Raw genomic sequence first — 23,124 nt, 5'->3', positions numbered from 1 at the left:
ACATACTATAGCTTTAAAAATCTGTGATATCTTCTGTCAGGCTCAGTCTTCACAGGTCAGACTTTTTTCATAGTTGCAGTAGATCAGTTCCATAAACTGATTTTGAAGAGGAATCTCATGTGCCATCTCTCTGCTTATCTAGTTTTAGGTTTGCCCAAATGCCACCTCTTAATCTGGACCCTCCTATCTGCATCACCCATGTTTTCTCCCTCATGCATGATTTGTTTTTCTATGTATAGTCATTGGCTGACTTCTTGGAGACATTGGTGTAATTTCTGTAATCACTTGGGCTGGATCCTGTGCCCACTGAAGTAAATGTTAAAAATCCCATTGATATCAATGGTTCAAGATTAGACCCTTAATCTGTTAGGGGCTTGATACTACATACTGCAGATTTGGAATGTTGGGTGCATGCGAGAGTGCTAGGTCAAAGGATGAGCAGGAATGGGATGGCCAAATGTTTGCTATTGTTGAAAGAATGTGCCATATATATCCATGGTATAACCCTGTTCACTTCAGTGGAATTACACCAAGATTAGTTTGGCCCTTAATTTTTGAATTTCCTGACATTGTCTGGTTTAAACTGTGCAATTTTAATGTTGCATGTATTTGTTTAATATTAGATCTGAGGGTTGATACTATTTTGGCAGAGAACATACATCTATTGTCATAGCTTGACAAAATCCATAAGAGGTTAGCACAACTTCCTTTATCGAATGATTTTAGCAGTCATTGCTGTAACCTATGAAGGACCTTGCCTTGGCTTAGTCTGTCATGCTTGTCATGTCAAGGACGTCATGAGAAACATTGGCTTTCCAATGAGTTATCAGTGCATGGCTGGTTTCACTGTGTCTTCTCTGACAAGTTTGTTAAGCATGTCTAACTGTACTTATGTTTTCCATTCTATATACAACTAAAATGTCATTTTCTCAGAATAAATCAAATTATGTATAGTATTTTCATATATCTAATTCGACATGGAATTCTTCTAGGCATGGCAAGTGCACTGGATGAGAATACACAGTGTAAAATAATTACCTATAATCCTGTGGAGTTGTCTTGTATATGAAATATACAACGTTATTATTCATGTACATTATCATGGCACCTAGGAGCTCCAATCATCGGCATGTTTAATTTCCCAGGATTCTATTAATTATAACAAATATATCAAAAAAATTAATTTGCCAACAAATGAATGAAATGTAATCTTCTTGTAAACTATTAGTTAGTTACTTATTTTAAATTCCGTTTTATAGCTCTTAAATGACATTTTGATTAAAAATATGTGACCTGGGACTGTGGACTTTGTTTGTTTGTTTTTTTAAATGCTAAGATCACCACTTTTACCTTTTTCCTCTGACCAAATTGACTTTCTATACAATTTACCATGACACAAAATTAGCCCTTATGTGTCTTGCCATAACATCTCAATTAAAATAGATTTCTTTTCAGAGTTGGAAGAAACAAATACAAAGATTTAGGTTGAGCATGTACATCCAGGAAGATGCAATGACTTTCTGAAGCATCTTGGATACAATACACGTTGAGAGTTTTGCAACCTCTTAAAAATCCATTTACACTTCTAAATGGATTATAAAGTACTACAAGCAGCACTTTTTAAAGTGCATTTGATTCTGTACGTACATATATATAGATATATAGATATATAGAGATAGAGATAGAGATATAAGCAAATTAGCATATTAGCATATTAGCTTTGATCAGTTATTCAAACTCTGTTACACCTGAGTTTGAAACTGATCTTGGCATAACAAATTAAATTGGCAACGCATTAAATAGAATTGTCCTAGTTTAGTTCTACTGTTTATCTAGCTCTGAATACTACATTCTGTAAATGCATGGTCATCTTTGTTGCTCATTATTTGGTAATAAGTCTTTAGCAGCAACAAACTGAAGTGGTTTTAGATAGATACTGCTGATTGAACCAAAATCAGGTAAATCTGTGAGCCTTAAGGAGCTGAATTATTGCTAGTATTCTGGTTGTGCACTGCTGTGTTATGCAACAGCTCCAGGCAAATTCCCTTGTGATTTCTAATATGCTTTCACATCAAGATGGTTTTCCATTACTTCATTTCTGTAATAACACATGTTCATAGCTGCAGGCTAATATTAAAGAAAGAAATTGACCTGAGGAGCTTCAAGTTAAGTATGTTGCCCAGTGGGCTTGTAGGAGGTGAGAATGAAGTATGGTTTCGGGTTCTGAAGAAGGTCATTTCTTTTTAATGGATTTTTATACTGAATGATTTTCTTATTACATGTAAAAGTTTCTGTAGCCACTATACACTTGGTGTCCCAAAGCTGAAAGATTAAGAAAAAGTATAACTAATAAATATGATTCATAGTTCACACCACAGTATCTATTTTTCTTTTATATTAAGCAAAGGTTTCTTAAAATCTGAGAAATGATTAGCTAGGAGTACAGGATTAAGGATTATATAACTACCATCAGCTCTGTCTCTATCACACAACTATATTTTAGTAAAGCAAAGGTGCCATCTCTTTCTCTTTTTTCTTCCTTTCTTGCTTCCCAACTGGTGTTGCTTCACAGATTTTTTTTTTTAATCATTCCAACACTTAATCTGTTGGAAAGTGAATCCATTATTTAAAACTTGCCAAAACAGTCTAAAAATGTACAGCGAAAAAGGAAACTTAGAAAACTCTGTCTGAAATACTTGATGGGAAATTTGAAGAAAGAAAGCTGTAAGAAAATAAGTTTCACTGCTTGCTAGTGTTCATTTTACAAGATTGATATTCTTATATTGCACATGAAGATTTTCAGTGTTCACTGATACCTGAGCACTCAGTCTCACATAAAAAGAAAAGGAGTAATTCTGGCACTTTAGAGACTAACAAATTTATTTGAGCATAAGCTTCCGTGAGCTACAGCTCACTTCATCGGATGCTGTAGCTCATGAAAGCCTATGCTCAAATAAATTTCTTAGTCTCTAAGGTGCCACAGTTACTCCTTTTCTTTTTGCGGATACAGTCTCACATAGTTGCTTTTCTTTTTGTTTTGGTTCTCCCCCCACCAACACGTTACTTTATAGGGTGGAAGGAGGGACAGAAAAGATTGAAAAATAAAGTATGCAATTATGAAACAGAAGGAAGGTGAAAATCAAAGACAGCACAACCATACTCCTAGTGTCATAGGCCTTTAGAGTGTCGTCTTTAACTTGTTCTCTCTTCAGTTGCACACTTCTAGGCCATATCCAAATCTTACCACTCCTTCCTACAGATCATCTCTAGGCTATAGGTGAAATCCTAGCTTCATTTAATGAAGACAATAGCAACTCCTATTGACCTCAATGTGACTTAATGTCTGCCTCCTCCCCCAGTTATTTTTTCCTCTTATTCACACTGAAAAATTTTGTCCAAGCCTTCCTCCTCGCGCATCCTGATTACAGCAAACTCCTCCTTTATGGCCTTCCTGACATCCATTCACCTCCCCTCAGTGACACTGCTAAGATCATCATGTTGGTTGGTCCTCATCATCTTGTGAGCCCGCCTCTTGTTCCCACCATAGGTCACAATACCTAGTATTGCTTGCAAATAAGCAGCAGCCAGGGTCTATGGGAGGACTGGAGAGAGAGGGGAAGAGCAGTCAGGCCCTGTTGTGCCCACTTCTACTGACAACAGCAGTGTGACAATCAGCAGCAGGAGCCACAACAGTGGTGGATGAAAAAAGAGACACAGGTACACACCTAAGTTCAGCCTTTTGTCCTCAAGTACAGCGCCCTACATTGCTCAAAACAAGAAGTGTACTTCACTCCAAGACAGATTGTGAACTCTATAGTCAAACTGGTGAGCAGTTATTCACAATCCACTGGCAGGTTGTTGTGACTAAGTGGGGGGTGATCACAATATGGCAATTAATATTCAAATACAAATTCAAAACTTCAAATAATAATACAATTTCACTATTATAGCCAAGCTATAATGAGCATCTATTCTACAGCTATATACCTTCATTAATATTTGACTTACTGTCTCTTCCTGTCTTCTTGAAAGTGTGCTGAAGAAGAAAGTCCAAGTGATCGTCTCTGAAATAATCCCACTAGCAAAGGAAGACAGAAGGCAAAAGATTCTGGAAGTGAACCACTAGCTGGGTAAGTGATGTTGGGTGGAGGTGTCAAGGTTCCTCCCCCACTCTGAACGCTAGGGTACAGATGTGGGGACCTGCATGAAAACCTCCTAAGCTTATCTTTACCAGCTTAGGTCAAAAACTTCCCCACGGTACAAAATATTCCACCCTTTGTCCTTGGATTGGCCGCCACCACCCCCAAACAAATACTGGTTACTGGGGAAGAGCTGTTTGGAAACGTCTTTCCCCCAAAAATACTTCCCAAAACCTTGCACCCCACTTCCTGGACAAGGTTTGGTAAAAAGCCTCACCAATTTGCCTAGGTGACTACAGACCCAGACCCTTGGATCTGAGAACAATGAAAAAGCATTCAGTTTTATTACAAGAAGACTTTTAATAGAAATAGAAGTAAAGAAATCCCCTCTGTAAAATCAGGATGGTAGATACCTTAGAGGGTAATTAGATTCAAAACATAGAGAATCCCTCTAGGCAAAACCTTAAGTTACAAAAACGGTACACAGACAGAAATAGTTATTCTATTCAGCACAATTCTTTTCTCAGCCATTTAAAGAAATCATAATCTAACACATACCTAGCTAGATTACTTACTAAAAGTTCTCAGGCTTCATTCCTGGTCTATCCCCGGCAAAAGCAGCATATAGACAGACAGAGCCCCTTTGTTTCTCTCCCTCCTCCCAGCTTTTGAAAGTATCTTGTCTCCTCATTGGTCATTTTGGTCGGGTGCCAGCGAGGTTACCTTTAGCTTCTTAACCCTTTACAGGTGAGAGGAGTTTTCCTCTGGCCAGGAGGGATTTTAAAGGGGTTTACCCTTCCCTTTATATTTATGACAGGAGGTTTTGTGTAACTTTGGTCCATCTTCTGTGGGAAGGGGGGCTATATAGTTTGGGTGGCCTCACCTCAGTAGAAGGGGAACCAATATCCTCAGGGACAGGCTGTCTAGAGTAGTCAGAAGTGTGCTCAACAAAAAGGGAGGGTAAAAAAAGTGAAGATATGAGCACTGACCACAATCAAGATATTTAGTACAAAACTAATCAAGAAACCTAAGGCCTTGAAGAAAATAAACTCTTTAATTGCTCATACAACAATGCTAGGAACCTGGGTAACAAACAAGCGGAACTGGAATTGCTCATTTATGACCATGAATTCAATCTAGTTGGTATTACTGAAACCTGGTGGGATGATTCCAATGACAGGAAAGTTAAAATCAATGGCTATAACCTATTTAGGAAGGTCAAGTGAGCAGAAGGCAAGTGGGAGTGGTACTCTAGTCAAAAATGGCATTCTGTGTTTCTAAGTCACTGATTAACTCAGAAGAAAATAATCTTGAATGCTTATGAGTGTATGTCTTAACAGATAAGTCCCAAAATGCAGTATTAGTAGGTGTCTGCTACAGATCACCAAATCACCCTAGGGAACAGAACAACCAGCTCTATATACACCAGTTTATAATGTGTAGGAAGAAAAACTGCGTGATCATGGGGTGACATATGCTGGAAATATGCAGTGTTTTAGCTGCGTTGGTCCCCAGACATTAGAGAGACAAGGTGGGTGAGAGAATATATTTTATTGGACCAACTTCTGTGTGTAAGAGAGCTTGTCTCTCTAACATGCTGGAAACCTCATTCTGCCAGTAGTAAAACGTCCGTGGAATTTCTAAATATTATACATAACCGTTTCCTAACTCAAAAGTGTTGCATCCAATGTGGTAGAATTCTATATTAGAACTCATCTTGACAGATAAACAGGAACTGATCACAGAACTAAAAATTCGTGGTAATTTAGCTTGAAGTGATCATGGCTTGATCCAATTTATAATGTGCAAACAAAATAAAGACCAGGCCAGTGATATTTATACATGGTGCTTTTAAAGTGCTAATTTCTCAAAGCTAAAAACAATTATGAGCCAAATCAGCTAGAAGGAAATACTGAATCAGAAAATGTGAACAACAATTGGAAATTGTTTTAAAAACTCTTTACTACATGCCAAAAATCCATAATCCCATGACTGAGGGAGAAGGCTGTATAGGTTAAAAAATTGACCTGGTTTAGATGGGAAGTGATAGCAACTATAAACAAATTTCAAAAATAATATGTAAAAATGGAGAAAAGAGTTGAAAGTAATTAATATAAATCAGAAGCTGAGAATTCAGCTAAGAGGGGCTCAGCTGCGCCTCACTACAAACAACAAGAAAGTTTAAGCATATTAGGAACAAAAAGATTCCTAACAATGGTATTGGTCCATTAATGGTGGCATAATCAATAATAATGAAGAAAAGGCAGAAGTGTTCAATAAATATTTCCATTCTGTATTTGGGGGGGACAACTATGTTGTAGTCTAGAATCTAGAAAATTGATAAGGGAAGGAAAGGGACACACCGGGCTATCTATAGCCAATGTGACAGGGTGCAGGGTAAGGAGTGCTTAACCAGCCCCCGCCACACTAGCCCCAATTAAGGGGAGTAGATTGGAGCTAGCTGAATAGGCCTGTGCCTGCCTGCAGCTAGCAACAGCTGCCAGCCTAATTAGCCAGAAGCTATAAAAGGGCTGGGAGGGAGGGAGGAAGGAAGCTGAGGCTGGAGAAAGGGAAAGGCCAGAGGCAGAGAAGGGCAGGTGGCTCTGATCTGCTACTTGTAAAGCCTGGTTGTGAAACAAACCTGTATATAAAGAGTAAGGTGGTGGTGGGAAATAGCTACAAATAAAGTGCACTGGTGATTGCATCAGCTTGAGGCATCCCTGACTGGTTTGTGAAGGCAGCAGAGGCAGAGTAAGAGGGGCCCAGCTGCACCTCACTACAAACAGTGAGTTTTTTAAGCATATTAGGAACAAAAAGTTTCCTAACAATGGTATTGGTCCATTAATGGTGGCGTTATCAATAATAATGCAGAAAAGGCAGAAGTGTTCAATAAATATTTTGTTCTGTATTTGGGGGAAAAACGATCTAGTCTAGAATCATAGGACTAGAAGGGATATTGAGAAGTCCACCTAGTCCAGTGCACTCATGGCAGGACTAAGTATTCTCTAGACCATTCCTGACAGGTTTTTATCTAACCCGCTCTTTTCAATCTCCAATGATGGAGATTCCGCAACCTCCCTAGGCAACTTATTCCAGTGCTTAACCACCCTGACAGTTAGGAAGTTTTTCCTAATGTCCAGCCTAAACCCCTCTTGCTGCAATTTAAGCCCATTGCTTCTTATCCTATCCTCAGAGGTTAAGAACAACATTTTTTCTCCCTCCTACTTGTAATAACCTTTTATGTACTTGAAAACTGTTATGTCTCCTCTCAGTCTTCTCTTTTCCAGACAAAACAAACCACGTGTTTCAATCTTCCCTTATAAGTCATGTTTTCTTGACCTTTAATCATTTTTTGTTGCTCTTCTCTGGACTTTCTCCAATTTGTTCACATCTTTTCTGAAATGTGGCGCCCAGAACTGTACACAATACTCCAGCTGACATCTAATCAGCGTGGAGTAGAGCGGAAGAATTACTTCTCATGTGTTGCTTACAACACTCCTGCTAATACATCCCAGAATGATGTTTGCTTTTCCTGCAACAGTGTTACACTGTTGACTCATATTTAGCTTGTGGGATGGGATGATCAGGGTAGTGACAGGCCTGTCAGTCTGGCATTGATCCCAGATAAGATAATGGAGCAACCTATAAGGGACTTTATTAATCAAGAATTAAAGAAGAGTAAAATAATTAATGCAAATCAATACTGTTTTATGGCAAATAGATCCTGTCAAACTAACTTAACTTCTTTAGATAAGATTACAAGTTTGATTGGTAAAGGCAATAGTGTTGATGTCATATACTTAGACTACTATAAGATATTTGATGTGGTGCCACATGACATTTTGATTAAAAAACTAAAAGATATAATGTTAACATGGTGCACATTAAATGGATTAAAAGCTGGCTAACTCATAGGTCTCAAAATGTAATTGTAAATGGAGAATAATCATGGAGCAGATGTGTTTCTAGTGGGGTCCGGCAGGGATAGGTTCTTGGCACTACACCAGGGATCGGTAACCTTTGGCATGCAGCCCACCAGGGTAAGCCCCCGGCAGTCCGGGCTGATTTGTTTACCTGCTGCGTCCACAGTTTCGGCTGATTGCGGCTCCCACTGGCTGCAGTTCACCACTCCAGGCCAATGGGGGCTGCGGGAACTGGCGCGGGCCAAGGGATGTGGTGGCCGAGGGATTGTGGTGATAAATTACCTAAAATCATCACTGATAATGTTTGCAGATGACACAAACACTGGAAGAGTAGTAAATAATGAAGAGGACAGATCAGATTCAGAGTAATCTGGATTTCTTGGTAAACTGGGTGCAAGTTTTTAATTTTAATACGGCTAGCTGTAAACCTGTACATCTAGGAACAAAGAACATACGCCATACTTACAGGATGGGACTTGGAAGCAGTGACTCTGAAAAAGATTAGCGGATTGTAGTAGATAATCTGCTGGACATAAATTCCCAAAAATACAAATACAATACTCGGATGTATAAACAGAGTCAAGTAGAAGTGGAAAGGTTATTTTACCCCTGTATTTGGCATTGATGTAACTGCTTCTGGGATATTATGTCCCATTCCTGGTGTCCACACTTCAAGAAGTATGTTGGTCAATTGGAGAGCATTCAGAGAAGAGCCATAAGCATGCATTGTAACAATAGGCTCAAGGGGCTCAATATATTTAATTTAACAAAGAGAAGGTTAAGAGAAGGTTAACTATAGTCTATAAGCATCTATGTGGGGAACAGATACTTAATAATAAGCTCTTCAGTTTAGCAGAAAAAGGTATAACTCAGTCCAATTACTGGAAGTTGAAGCTACACAAATTCAGGCTGAATAAGTCATACTTTTTTAACAGAATAATTAACCATTGGAACAATTTACCAATGTTAATGGTGGATTCTCTATCACTGACAATTTTTAAATCAAAAGTAAATGGTTTTTCTACAAGATCTGTTCTAGGAATTTATTTGGAGGAAGTTCTATGACCTGTGTTAGACAGGAGAAGTGTACTGTAGCTCACAAAAGCTTATGCTCAAATAATTCAGTTGTGGTGACTGGTCACTAATTACAATTTTGAATTAATGGTCAATGTCTACGGATGCTGTTTTGCATTATTTTGAATGTTCATTTGTTCTTCTTTTCACTTACAGTCTCTCATTGCCATTTTAGCCACTGATTTTTATATCCCTGGAATGCCAGTAGCTTCTTCTCCCTGCCTGCACTTTCTGCTCTTGGATAGTGGCTAAGTGTTTTGGTTTTTTTGTTTCTTAATTCCTTCCTTCATTCCTCCCTCCTATTTCATTTTCCCTTCTTTTTCTCACCCCCAAACTCTCCTCACCTACATGTACTCTGGATGGTTATATTTAAACATCAACAGACTGATTTTACTATAGGTCTTTGGAATGTACGTGCTGTCTAAAATTAGTAGACACAAAATAGTTGTAAATTTCACTTCAGATTAGATCCCAGGGAGAACATACAGGAGTGCTCTGACATAGCACTGAATCAGCAGAGCATATCGACTCTGCATTAATGCGGACCAACCTAGTGGAAACACTGCAGCATTGAAAGGCTGCCTTTTGCAAACCTTAATTAATACTTTACTCTTTGTTTGGTCTTGTGTTGAGATTTTCTTTAGGCAGATTAAATGAAATTGTTACAGAAAGCATTTTTAAAGGAATCCCTTATTCAGTAAACATAGCAACACAGAGGAACTCAGGCCAAATTCTGATATGTATATGTGTTTAAATTCACAGTCTGAGTAAAAGGGTTGGTTTGTAGGGTGGCCTGTCTGGGCATTAAAGGCATTTTCAATACTGTGGGGGGGTTGTCCATATGCCAAGTTAGTCCATGGAAAGCCAGGGTGTGAATCTACCGCACACCAGCTTGCTCTGTTGTAACATTTCACATGGACACTGCTATGGTACAGTGAAAGTCCTGATGTGCAACTTGGCTTACTGTGCCTTCAAGTAATAGTACAATAAACCATACTCTGGGACTTGCACTGTGCTGTAGCAGTATCATTACTTTGCAGCAAGCTGATGTGCCGTAGATTCACTCACTGGCTTGCAGCGCAGCAACTTGTGATGTAGACAAGCCCTTCATCTTGCCCCTGAGTGCTGTATACTACTCAAAAAAGGGCTAGGTTTTGATTAGGAGCTGGGTCTCTTCCAGGATTTTTTAAAAAGCGTTCAGGGTGATTTCAGAGGGACATCACAACAAGGTCACTCTGAAATAGGTGTGCTTCATGAATGACTAAATCAGAAGGCGCAAATAGAAAGCACCTCTCTGGCCACCACACTACACACCTGCTCATGGCTGACCCAACAGCACACAAAGGAGGACATATGTGGTCCCAACTCAGACAGATAGGTTGATATTCACACAGTAACAGTTTAGAAACCCAAGATAGGGTAAACACAAGGGAGGGAGAAGAGTTCTTTAAATTAAGGGCCAATGCTGATACAAGAACAAATGGATGTAAATCGTCCAACAAATTTTGGCTTGAAATTAGATGAAGGTTTTTAACCAGCAGAGGAATAAAGTTCTGGAGCAGTCTTCCAAGCAGAACAGTGGAAGCAAAAAACTTAACTTGTTTCAAGACTGATCTTGATAAATTTATGGAGGGGATGGTATGACGAGCTTATCTACAATGGCATATAACCCATCCACTGCTGCTATTTGCAAATATCTCTAGCAGCCAGAGATGGGACACTAGATGGGGAGGGCTCAGAGTTACTACAGAGAATTTTTTTTCACAGATGTCTGGCTGGTAGTCTCACCCACATGCTAAGTGTCTAACTGATCACCATATTCAGGACCAGGAAGGAATTTCTGCCCAGGTCAGATTGGCAGAGGTTCGGGGGTGGCTTTGCCTTCCTCAGCAGCATGGGGCATGGGTCATCTGCTGATTTGAATGAGAGTAAAAGGTAGATTCTCCGTAACTTGAAGTCTTTAAATCAAGATTTGAAAACTACAGTAACTCAGCCAGAGATTATGGATCTCTACAGGAGTGGGTGAGGGAGGTTTTATGGCCTAAGAGGTCAGACCAGATGATCATGATGGTTCCTTCTGGCCTTAAAGTCTATGAGAAAGTGATTTTCACTTCTTTTCAAAATAAATTAGAAGCAAAGTGAAGCTCTCTTTCTACAAAGGGTGATGCACTCATTTTATGTTGGAGTGAGGAAATCTATACAAAAGTGTTGAGTGCACAAAGTTTATAGAAAACCTTTGAAAAACCAATATAAATTAGTATAGTTTAGACAAGTAAAGTTGAAAAGAAACAAAAATATTAGAATTAAAACTATACAGAAATAGTGCAAAAAGATGATAAAGGGATTGGTAGGGACATAAGGGGGAAAAACTAATTAGATACAGTGCACAGATTATCACTAAAAACTGTTTCACACATACTTGAATATGTAATATGGGAAAACTGCTCACCAGTGCATTTCAATAATCCCAGATATTAAAAGTCCCAGGTATCTGGAAAACATAAGGAGAAAATCTATGAGAAATAAGATAAGAAATTATCAAGTATATGAACAATGCAAAGGTGAATAATAAGCAGTACAATAATGCATTAATGAAAAGTATAGATAACATAAAGGAAAAAGCATTAACATTTTGAAGATGATTGTACAGTTGCTTTTGATAAAAGCTGCTCTTGATAGCAATCTTGTCTTGTGGTGTCTTTATATGAAACTCTAGACTAAAATATGAAGATCTGATTAATACCAGTGACTGCTACATTATAATGAATTTCATATCTCTAGTTATTTGCTTCCGCAAACTAATATGCTTGCAACCTTTTAAATCTAATCAATATATCAGACATATATTAGACAAAAATCCAGATACTACAAACAATTCAAAGTAGCTCAGAGCTAAAAATAAAATGCTAAACTTCCATAGTAAACATAAACAGGAAGTTTATGTAGCCATCATGCCTTATAATACACAATGAGAAAGTGTTTGATTTAAACAATACTGTAAAACGTATTTTCAGTTGTAAAGAATTCTCTGAAATGTATACACCTTTCAGGCTGAAATTTTCCATGGTTAGTCTCTGCCCAAAGGTAATTATTTCTGAGGGTTTGTTTGTTTTTGTTTTTTTAAAAAAAAACAAAACAAAGTTTAATCAAAACAGGTTCCATCATTTTTTAATATGAGGAACATGAATTTAAAAAAAAAAAAATTTTCTCTGTATAAAAACAACTGAGCAGCTTCTTTTGACCAGCTTAATGCCAAAATGGTTGTGGGTAAAAAACTGAAATGTGGTCTTGCTGAGGACGACTCTGGTGAAAATTATTTTTGATTTGAAAACTGCATCCTAACACATTTTTGTGCAAAGTTCTCGTGCTAACCATGTCAAGTGTACAGCTAGGAAAAACCATGCTCTGTCTGTATGTTTGCAAAACCGATAGTCTACTCCCTTTTACTCTCTATTTCCTGCACCTTATAAGATAGCTACTCTCCTCTCTTTTTGCAGAAGAGAACCCTTTCCCTGCAAACTTTAGGAGTTGGACAATTTTGACTTTGTACCTTAACATAGTGTTTTGACAGAATAAGCTGAAAGTGAGAAAAGTGTTTCCATGAAATTTCACAATACATTTTTACCACTAAATACAATTTCATGTCTCCCTCCAACTTAATTTTTCTGCAAATTCAATTAAATTTTTATTTTTCACATATAAAGTTTAGTTTTCAAATGGTCAATTTTCAAACCCGTCACATTCCCATTTTTGTTCAGAGGAGCTCAATTTCAAGTTGATAGTGTGTGAAAACTCCCATTTCCAGTATTCTCACACCACTATTATGAGTCAGTGCTGTTATAAACTATTTATTTTTCCCCCCAAACCTGGCTCACATGTATATGGAGTAATGAGAAATAGTGGATCTTCCTATGGGCCACTCCTAACAATCTATTTCACAGAAAACCTCTACATGGAAGGGGAAGAATAGGTAATGTACAGTCAGCTACACTGGCTTTTACATTACCCATGGCTTCCCTTATGTCACAGTAATTCCTGGCTGCCTCGTACAGCAGCTTTCTAATTGCTTTGCGCTGGACCTGGCACAAGAAGCTTGCACAGAGAGAACAAAGTTTTAGTAGTTACACTGCTGTGAGTAGCATCCATCTCCTGAAGTCAAGCCATTAAGAGTGGAATTCTCAAATGTATATATGGTTGCAAACCGTACGGTTGGGGTTGTGCACCCCAAAGAGAGCTTAGTGTATGGTTACTTAAAATAACATAATTCAAGATAGTGGAAAGCACTTGTTTGGAGGCAGTTTAGGCAGTCAGACTACCTGTGTAAGCTGGCAACCTTCCTCACCAGCCTGAGGAATTATCAGCCACACCTAAATGAGTTATAGCCCTTCCCTCTAGGTTCCATTTATTGTCCAAATGATCACAAACTCACAAAAAGAAAACAAAACAAAACTTCCATCTGGGGCTTTCTATCCAGCCACAACTGCCACGGCTTCTCACTAGGAATCTCACTATTCCAGGGACTGCTGCAGGAGACGGTCCTCCCCCCTTTTCCTGCAGCTCTTTATAGGGAACATCTCAGCGGCAACTGATTAGAGAACATGGCTGGCTGTCTTTAGGCCTCTGGGGCAGCCCCCCCCCCCCCCCCGTTACTATCTGAAATATGTTTGTACCACCAAACAGATCCAGGTGCCTTTGAACATAAAGTTCTAAATTTCTGTTAAGCTCCATTGTTTGGAAAAAATCTGTCTGTCTGACCTCATGTGAATGTGTTGATCAATGTCTTTAGTATCTCCTACTTTGATGATAGTACTGCTAGCAGCAAGATGCCAGACTAAAGTACAATAATTCATTGTCACAATAAATTAATTTTATGTATAAATGGTACAAATGTTTCTCTTTAGTTGATTAGATAAAAAGGAAATGGGCACTTTACCAGTCTTTGTAAGATATGACTAAAAAAGAGGATCAAAGATATTCAGAGAACAGCTGTGTTATCACACAAGCTCCATAACCTCTACATAAGGAAGATGCTGTGGGCCATACTCTCCTTCTCAGGGACCACAGATCTTGAAAACTGGTCTACAGGGCTTTTAAGAACTAGGTAGTCCCAACCTGCCACCCACTGACCTACTAACCTCTGATAAGGCGATCAGCTAAACCCTGAGCATATGGGCAAGATTCATCAGCCAGATACTACAGAAAATTCTTTCCTGGGTAACTCAGATCCCACCCCATCTAATATCCCATCACAGGCCATTGGGCCTATTTACCATGAATATTTAATTACCAAAACCATGTTATACCATCTCCTCCATAAACTTATTGAGTTTAATCTTAAAGCCAGATAGATCTTTTGAACATGAAAGCAAGCTGGAGACATCCGGTGAATAAAGCAAGAATGGTGGAAAACAATCACCCTGTAAGAAATGCTGGTCACAGAAATGGCTAACTGGCCCTGTCAAACTAAGTTTGTGGTACTGTTCAGATACTCAGAACTGCAGAGGAATGTACCTATTGGGGGGGGAAAAAAGGAGCAGTATGAAAAAATAGACACTGCCCCTTTAAATTTCTCGTCTCCGCTAGCTGCAGTTGCAAATAACAGGAGGCTCTAGGCCTCCAGAGTTTCCCTGGGAGCAGCAACAGCAGGTCACAGTAGCAGGAATCATGAGGCACTTGGATAAGTTAGATTTGTGTTTCTCTATGGTTCTTTTATGCTCAATGCCAGTTTGTCTTGTACCCGAACCCCTCTGGGGAACATTTGGAAAGCTTAATAAAAGCAAAGATGAGATTTATTCACTTTTTCACAGAGCTCAGATTCTTCCTTTTCTTCTCTCTCCCCACCCCCTGAGCATCCCGGATCCAAGACTACAGGAACCACCTAAAAACAAATTTACAAATGCAAACTGGCGTAGCTTTCACCACCTAGCTAGATTCCACAGTAGGTTTAATAATTTGCATCCCTTTGCCCATTAAACATGGTGTGTGTAGGACTGCAGTTCTTCAGTGAAATACATTATTTTGTGTAGGGTGCAAACCAATACCTTATTTGTCTACTATTTGTTTGAGGTCCCAACTGTGCACCACTGCAAGGTGGTGCAGAGTTGGGTCATCATCCAAAAGAGCCAGTCAAGAGTTCAGCTTTGGACAATCAATATCCCCAACTATATTTCAATTTGCAATTAATTATGTAATGGGCTTCCCCAACCCCAATAGCTGGGTTCCAGGTGGATTGGGTTAGAGAGAGAGGTTGAGGGAAAAGAAATGGAAATCTGTTGGGGTGTTCTTTTGGGAAACGGGGGTGCCTGCTGCCAACTTTAGGGGAGGCCACTGTTGCAATAAGAAGGTTGCTCTTCATAGTAATCGTGTGCTGTTCTTATACGTCCTACTTGTGAAGGATGAACTCACATACTTATTTGAGTCAATTTCTTCTGTGCCAGAGTGCTAGCAAGGCATTTGGGATCTCTGCCTCCCTGCTCTGTCAAGCTGTGTCCCAACTCCCATCCCACATCTAGGGAGAATAATCATGTGCATAAGACATACATTAATAACAGTGATGGTAATTAATCATTGGTACAACTTATTGAGGCTCCTGCTGGATTTTCCATCACTGGCAATTTTTAAATCAAGATTGGATTTTTTTTTAAATATATGCTCTAGTTCAAAAGGAATTATTAGGGGAAGTTATGTGGTCTGTATTACACAGGAGGTCAAACTAGATGATCACGATGTTCTCTTCTGGCCTTGAATCTGTTTAAAGTTTGCTAAAATACACAACCTTAAAATTTGCTTTCCACAAGCTCCTTGTCAAGCTGAATCATTCAGTTGTTCTTGGAAATCAAACACAAAATTGATGCAAACATGGCTGAGGTGCATTAATTTTTAATTTGATTGATAACTTACCAGCTGTAACAAGTATTACAATTCTTGCATTTTTCCAGTGCAATTGCTATATTTTGGAGAAAGAGCACGATGATAAAAGATATGATGAATTTTAATCATTCAGAAGTTCTATCTGTTTAAGGTAGCCTTTCTATAACTGTGTGTTCTGTTGGATTAATACTTTGCTGTAACTGGACAATTGAGTTGTATCTGGTGAGTAGAGCCAATGGAAGTTGCATCATTGTGATGATTATGAGGGGAAAAATTATTACTCATTATGCCGATTTAATTAAGTGTAAGCAATGATCCTCCTATGTAGTGCGATTCACAAACTTTTCCCAAGTGAAAGCAAAACCTTAAAGATGGCTTTGTGCCCCCTCCCCCGCGTTTTTTTTTTTTTTTTCCTATTTGGGATGCTGCAAAAATCTTTGCAATTTGTCCCACTAGGGATAAATTCATTGTGGATTCAGAGTCACTACTTTGCTCTCCTGGGCCCTGATTCTGAAGGTACTCGACATATAGTTGAAGCAGCTATTCAAATTCATAGATTCCAAGGCCAGCAGGGTCCATTATGATGATCTAGTCCGACCTCCTGTATAACACAGGCCATAGAACGTCCCCAAAATAATTCCTAGAGCAGATCTTTTAGAAAAACATCCAATCTTGATTTAAAAATTGGGCCCTTCCATTTAACATAGTGCATCAAAAATGAGGAATGTGAACAAAGTTCATGTGAAATGAAAATCTGCCCTTAAAAAGTAATATTGTACACAAACTTTTTGTGTAGTTTCAACAAGCTTTTTCCCTTGACCTTCCTGGCTTCATCAAAAAGAGGAACTCTACTTTATCTGCCAGAGGCATTTCTTGCAGTATATCCTGTCCACATTCTGGAGGTTTCACCATAAATCCTGATATGAAATTAATAGCCTGCTGAGGTTTGAGGGTGCATCTTAACTTTTGAATGCTTGCCAAAATGACCCTATAAAATTTTGAGGTTTACCCTCAAAATTCAACACGCTTCTCAACTCCATCAGCACTATTATGAAGCTATTTGCAGTAATTCATGTTTCATCTTCTACTACCTCATAGCATCTATCTTAGAACAATAGTGATCAAACAAAGTGACCATTTGTTTTCCTATTCCAGAGGTCTAGGTTAAATTGTATAATCCTCTCAGAAGCTGTAAGGATTGACTATTTTCTCAAATGTAATTCTGGTTAATTATTACACATAAACCAAGTATTTCACTGGCTTGCAGATTACTGTTCCATGAGATGTTCTCTGTTGTGGTACTACTTGAAGTTGTGCATTTATATTGTCTATTAACTATCTTTAATTTTCTAGCAATTGTAAGTTGGAGGAAATATGCAAGCATATAGACTATATCTGTGTCAATTTTTGCAAGGGAAAGTTGAGATCCATCAGAGTTTGGGAGAGAAAATATGGACAAGATATTGAAGAAAGGGTTTGATTAAGATAATGAAGTAACAGGTATGGATCTGGAAGAGAACTAAAGGAGTTAGAGGAAAATACATGCTCTGATTCATGTACTATTTTGTACTATTTAAAAAAGCAATAAAATATGTACGACTACTTAGATATAGGAATTACTGCAATCCTATTGAGACTCAGAATATGCTTATAGTACAAAAAAGAAACTATGACAGAAATGATAGTACAAAACATTAAAAAGACAAAGAAGATGATGAAGCCAATCACAAATGCTCTAAAATCTCATGGGGAAAGTTATACTGAAAATAAGTAGAGGATTCTTCTGGAAGTGAATAGAAGCAATTAAAGGATTATTTTAATACTCAAAGTGGAAGAGATCACTGAGGGACCATGAAGAGATGGTGAAATTACAGTTTTTCTTGTGTCTTTGTTTCTAATTTAGTGCTTGTCCTCAGTATTCACCAGGAAAATTACAAGTGAAATGTAAGAATGGAACACAGTTTTCAAAGACTGAAAAACAGAGAGCACCAGTCACCAGCAGTAGGAACCTTTCTGTTGCTATTACCACAACAGGCTGACACGGTCTCAGGGTAGATTAAATCGTTCAGGTGTCAGAGAATTTAATAGCTCTAATAAAAAAGATTTAACAAGTCCTTGGTGGGAGAGAGCAGATATAGAGAAATTAGTTACAGGTCATAATCTCACTATCTGGGACAGTGTATAGTTCAGAGCCAAAGAATTACTCAGGCCAGGTCCTTATATAACTTAACTATGGTTCTTAAATCGGAAAGTCTAATGTCCAATAATAGTACTACAGAGCCAAATGTTTCAAGGTAAACAGAGTTCTGAGTGTGGCAGTTGTTTCACAATTTATTTGTTGAAAATTTTATATAGATCACAGAGGGATGATGGATGAGGTTTTCAGAACCAGTCACAATCACTTTAATGTTGTTAGACAAACTATCCAGGAAAGGAGCGCACATTCTTTGCTGCCATTCCAGGGCTAGATGGATCATTCTTTTTGCCCTATCAGCTCTGTAGAAATCCTCAGGCTTCATCTTGTCCCAGCCCATAGCTGGAATAAGGATTTGGCTCTAAAAGCATATGCTTGGAGTAACTCACATATACCATAACTGCTCAAGCTACACTCTAAAAATCTAAAGCAAAATAGGAAACTTTTCTAAATTAAGTGAATATATGGAAGAACCTTGCTAGAAAAGGAAAATATTGACTTTTGTGTGACCTGTATGAGGGGAAAAAAAGAAATTTTCTGATGCTTCAATGTGAAGATGGATAGGTATCCTTTTATTTTATTTCCTGATTATTTAGAATTATATACATGCTAATAAACAGCGCCTACCCATATTGTTTAAGCACCCTTGATATAACTTTTTAAAGCATCACAAATAATAATCTAAGCATGGCAGTACACTTAATTTTAACCTACCACCAAATAAGCCAGGCAATTTAAGAACTTTTCCTTCTCCAACAATTCCCCATCCTTACACTTGTCCCCTGCCTCTCTCTCTCCATTTTCAAATTCCTTGGTGAAAAAACAAGCTTTGTAGTGTGACCTGAAGACCATCAGAAATGGAGTATTTGAAACCATATGGAGAAAAAATTCTAAAGCCATGGGACCCTCAAAGAGAACATCCCACCTTCATCTTGAATGACTTCATAGTGTAGCATGAGGCGAGAAGCACTCTCTTATCTGGTAAATTATGAGCCATTTAGAGCTTTTTAGCTCAAAACCAATCCCTTAAACCTCACTCAGAAACCCATAGGCAGATTTGTTATGCTGTAGGACAGCTTCTTCCGCTTCTGGATTATTTCAGTGGGTTTTGCAGCTGTAATGCTCAGGTAACAGTGCACACCCAATATGCAGGTAGCTTTTTCACAGAGCATATCATGATCCCTAGTCATAAGTTGGCAGGTTTGTTCTATAGTTTCCCGCCCACACAACACTTTATTTAATCATTATGCTGCATGGTCTAGCCACTCGTTAAAATTTTTCAAAACTGTTTTCCTTTTCTTCCCTACAGAAATATTAGTGTCCAAGAGAAGAACACATGGTCCATTGTGTTTTACAAATACCCTAATTCTTCTTATTTTAACTATTGACTACAAAACAACATTGGTCAAACTGCTCATCAAGGAAAGTGAAACTATCCATATTCATACTGTGCCTCAGTGTAGACAATAAATGAAACATAACTCATTCATCTGATTACATCTTCTACCACATTATCCCTAAAAAGCAGCAATTATCCAGCCATAACTCCTATAAGAACCCAGGAGAAAATATAAAAGATGAAATATATTAACTTTAAAGGAAAGTAAAGGTGAGAGAGACAACTTTCTCATTAGCATACAAAACAGACCATGGTATTGAAAAGGCTGAATGATGCTGTAAGATACAGTATGTTTAGGCTGGCTCTAGGACTAAGAAAAATTTACAGAGGCCTATTCCATTTTAAAAGGTGTGGGAGGAGAAGGTATTTGAATTATCATGTGATCAAGCTTGAATAGTACATTGAATAGTAAATAGAATAGTAAATTTAAAAAGCTGTAGATGATCCAATGTATTTTGGTGAGCTTTCCAAATAAAAACTAGATAAGCAATAACTGTTCATCATCTGCATTTGTGAGTGGTTCATAAACAGCAGTTATATCTACTCTAATGAATGTTCATTGTTCTTTTGTTAGCAAAAACACATTGGTGGTATACTACATCATCAAAGTGATGGGGTTTTGATGATACATTACAGCAATCTGTCACCAGGGAGACAGTACTTTGATAATGTGTTACATTAACTACATCATCCAAAGTACCATCATTGTGAAGATAAAGTGCAGTGCCAGCTGGCAGAAAGCATGATGCAGTTAGGTTTACTTTTAGATAAACTTCAGAAATGCATTCTTTCTTTAAGAAAAGAGGGTACATGAGTGAGTATGTTAACCAACTGTCTTCTATATCACTGTATTTTGAAAGATCTGCTTTTTAATTAGAAATAATGATTCCAGAAAGGTTTAATGCAGTGAGGAAAAAGTAAAGTACAGAAAGCCAGCTCCCCAGCTATGGTTGAGCTGTGTTAAACTGTGCGGAAGAGGGTAGGAGGAAGGGGGAAAGCTCTAAGAGTATGTCTACACAATACACTAAGCCCAGCTCTGTGTGACAAGTGTTTGCAGACTAGGTGTTTGCAGGCCTGCTGTTGAGCATCCACACTGCATGAGAACCCAGGCCTCATAACTGTGTGGGCACAGCAATACTGCACTGTGCAGATCTGAGACAGCACATCAACCTCTGTGGGCATGCACCATTGTATCCCAGGATTCCTAGCACCCTCACCAGCTGAAACCACTGTAGGGTTTGGCTCGTGGTGGGTTGTGGGCGAACTTGTCCGTCCATGCTGCAGGAATTGATCAGAAAGGCTTTGGGTGGTTTTAGTCCAATACCACATCCAGCTGAGTCATTTTGTGTCTGCACACTCCCAACACTTGGCACCATCAACATGGATCCCAACAAGTGGAATAATTTCTTCACCTTATGCTCTCAGTCCTATTTTGGGACATAAGCAGAGCATCTGCAAGATGCTAGTGGATATTTCTGAAGCAGTTTTTGAGCTGCAAAAGGAACCTCTAAGAGGGGCATACTGATGTGCCAGCTGTGACCAAGTTGATGTTGCTCTTGCTTGATGGCTTAGCCTCAGGCTCCTCCCCCTCCCTATGTAGGCTAGCACTTCTGGAGCAGGGCCACAAGCACAGACTGCTGGGACCACATCATCATGTGGACCTGGGATGACCAACAGAGAATCTAAATCTTTCTCATGAAGCAGCAGACATTCCTGGAGGTTTGTGATCAGCTTGCTCCTACCCTCCTGCCTCAGGCCACCTACGTGAGGGAGGCTATGCTAGTCCAGAAATGGGTCGCTACAGACATCTGGAACCTGGCTACCCCAGATTGCTACAGGTCTGTAGCTAGGCAATTTGGAGTTGGTAAATCAATTGTTGAGGTTGTTGTGGTGGAGGATTGTGAGGCAATTAGGACTGTGAGGTACCCAAAGGTGACGGGCACTAGAAATGTTCCTGAAACAATTGCTGGCTTTGAGGGAATGGGCTTTGCAAACTACATTGATGGGATTGTTGCCTGCTGCAAGGATCACATGAGTATGTGAACCACAAAGTGTACTACTCCATTGTTATGCAGTCCCTGGTTGACCACAGGGGCAGATTCATAGACACAAACATGGAATGCACTGACAGGATGAATGATGCTAGGGTGTTCCAGAGATTGTAACTTTACCTTCAAGGACAAGCTGGACATTATTCCCACTGAATTATACTGCTATAAATGGAGCCATTGATCCCACTGTTGTTCTAGGGAACCCAAGCCAGTGCTGTGTTTGAACTGAAGTGATTGTTAACTCCAGTTACAGTAATAAGCTGTGCTTTAGTATCTTTAAAGGAGCAATGACCTTATTACTCCCCCAAATGGTCCAGGAGATGGCTAGACATTTCAGGGCAGACAGTTTGTGGGAATTTGGAGTCACTTGGCTAGTAATAACCATGACTAGAGACCAGAGTGTGGTTGTTATGTAACAAGCAGACTTCTGGAGTTGCTGAACCAGAGCTGCTCAACACAGAGACACTCAGGGCATGCTTGTCTACAGGCTGAGAGCATCCAGAGAGAGCTACAGCATCAAAGCATTTTAAGACAATCAGGGTTACAGGACAAGTGGTGACACAATCTCTCACTGGTCAGGGTTGAACCCACACACAGATGGCAGTCCTCTGCTGGTCTGGAACAGAAGTTCATGCTTCTTACTCGGGATCTCTAGAATATTAATGTTCTCCAGAACTTGCACTGCCTGACAGTACTGAAAAACCACAAGTAGTGACTAGACCACTGATAAGGCAGAAATCATTTCAATTGAATTTTGTATGTTTATCTTACAACGATGGGTGATGGCTTTCAGCACTGCTCCAAAGGACGTCTGAAGTGGCCAGTGTTTTTTCTGATTTTGAATTAAAGAAGCCCTCTGATAAAGCAGAATTTTTTTTTTACAAGGTCAGATCATAATGTGCTCTTTCTTTCTCCTTTCAAGGCACTTGCACATCTGCAGGGGAAATGCATGTAATCAGAAGCAAGGGGGGAGGTAGGAAGACCCACCTCCAGCAGGCAAGGATAATGAGAGTCTGAGAAGAGCTAATGGGAGAGCTTTTAGATAAAACAAATCAGCAGATGGAGTTTCAGAAAGACCAAATTGAGTACCAAAAGGATAAGTATTTCTGCAATGTGGAAAGAGACAGAGGTTGCACAGCATGACGAGAGATTGGAGGACAGATTAATGGAGCATATCCACAGGTTGAGGGACGAAGACAGCGCAGCACAAGTTGATGTTTGAGCTATTACTTGCACTCATGGCTACCAGACTGCAGCCTCCAGCTCCTGCTCCTACCCCGACTCCCCTCTATGCTATCATGCCCTGCAGACTATACATCCTTTGCACATTTCAGAGGTTGGCTGGACCATGTCCCGGGCAATGAACAGTAGCACATGGAACTGACAAATGTACCCTGTGCATTCATCCGCTCCAATCCAATCAAGGCCCACACATGCAAAATGCACCAGAAAGGCCAAGGAGAACAGAAGGACA

General features: G+C 39.1%; 1 long non-coding RNA gene across 1 annotated transcript in view; it reads left to right on the top strand.

The window, feature by feature from the left end:
• Positions 1-22,836, top strand: part of LOC141985907 (uncharacterized) — a 39,128-nt gene extending 16,292 nt beyond the window's left edge. The window contains exons 2-3 of the long non-coding RNA XR_012639059.1: positions 4,033-4,130; positions 22,573-22,836. This is a non-coding gene — a long non-coding RNA (uncharacterized LOC141985907). The remainder of the gene's footprint in view (positions 1-4,032; positions 4,131-22,572) is intronic.
• The last annotated feature ends 288 nt before the right edge of the window (positions 22,837-23,124 follow it).

This window comes from Natator depressus, chromosome 4, assembly GCF_965152275.1.
Source record: "Natator depressus isolate rNatDep1 chromosome 4, rNatDep2.hap1, whole genome shotgun sequence".
NCBI lineage: Eukaryota > Metazoa > Chordata > Testudines > Cheloniidae > Natator > Natator depressus.
Note: the sequence above shows the minus strand (reverse complement) of the source record. Positions and strands in the feature narration are given on the sequence as shown.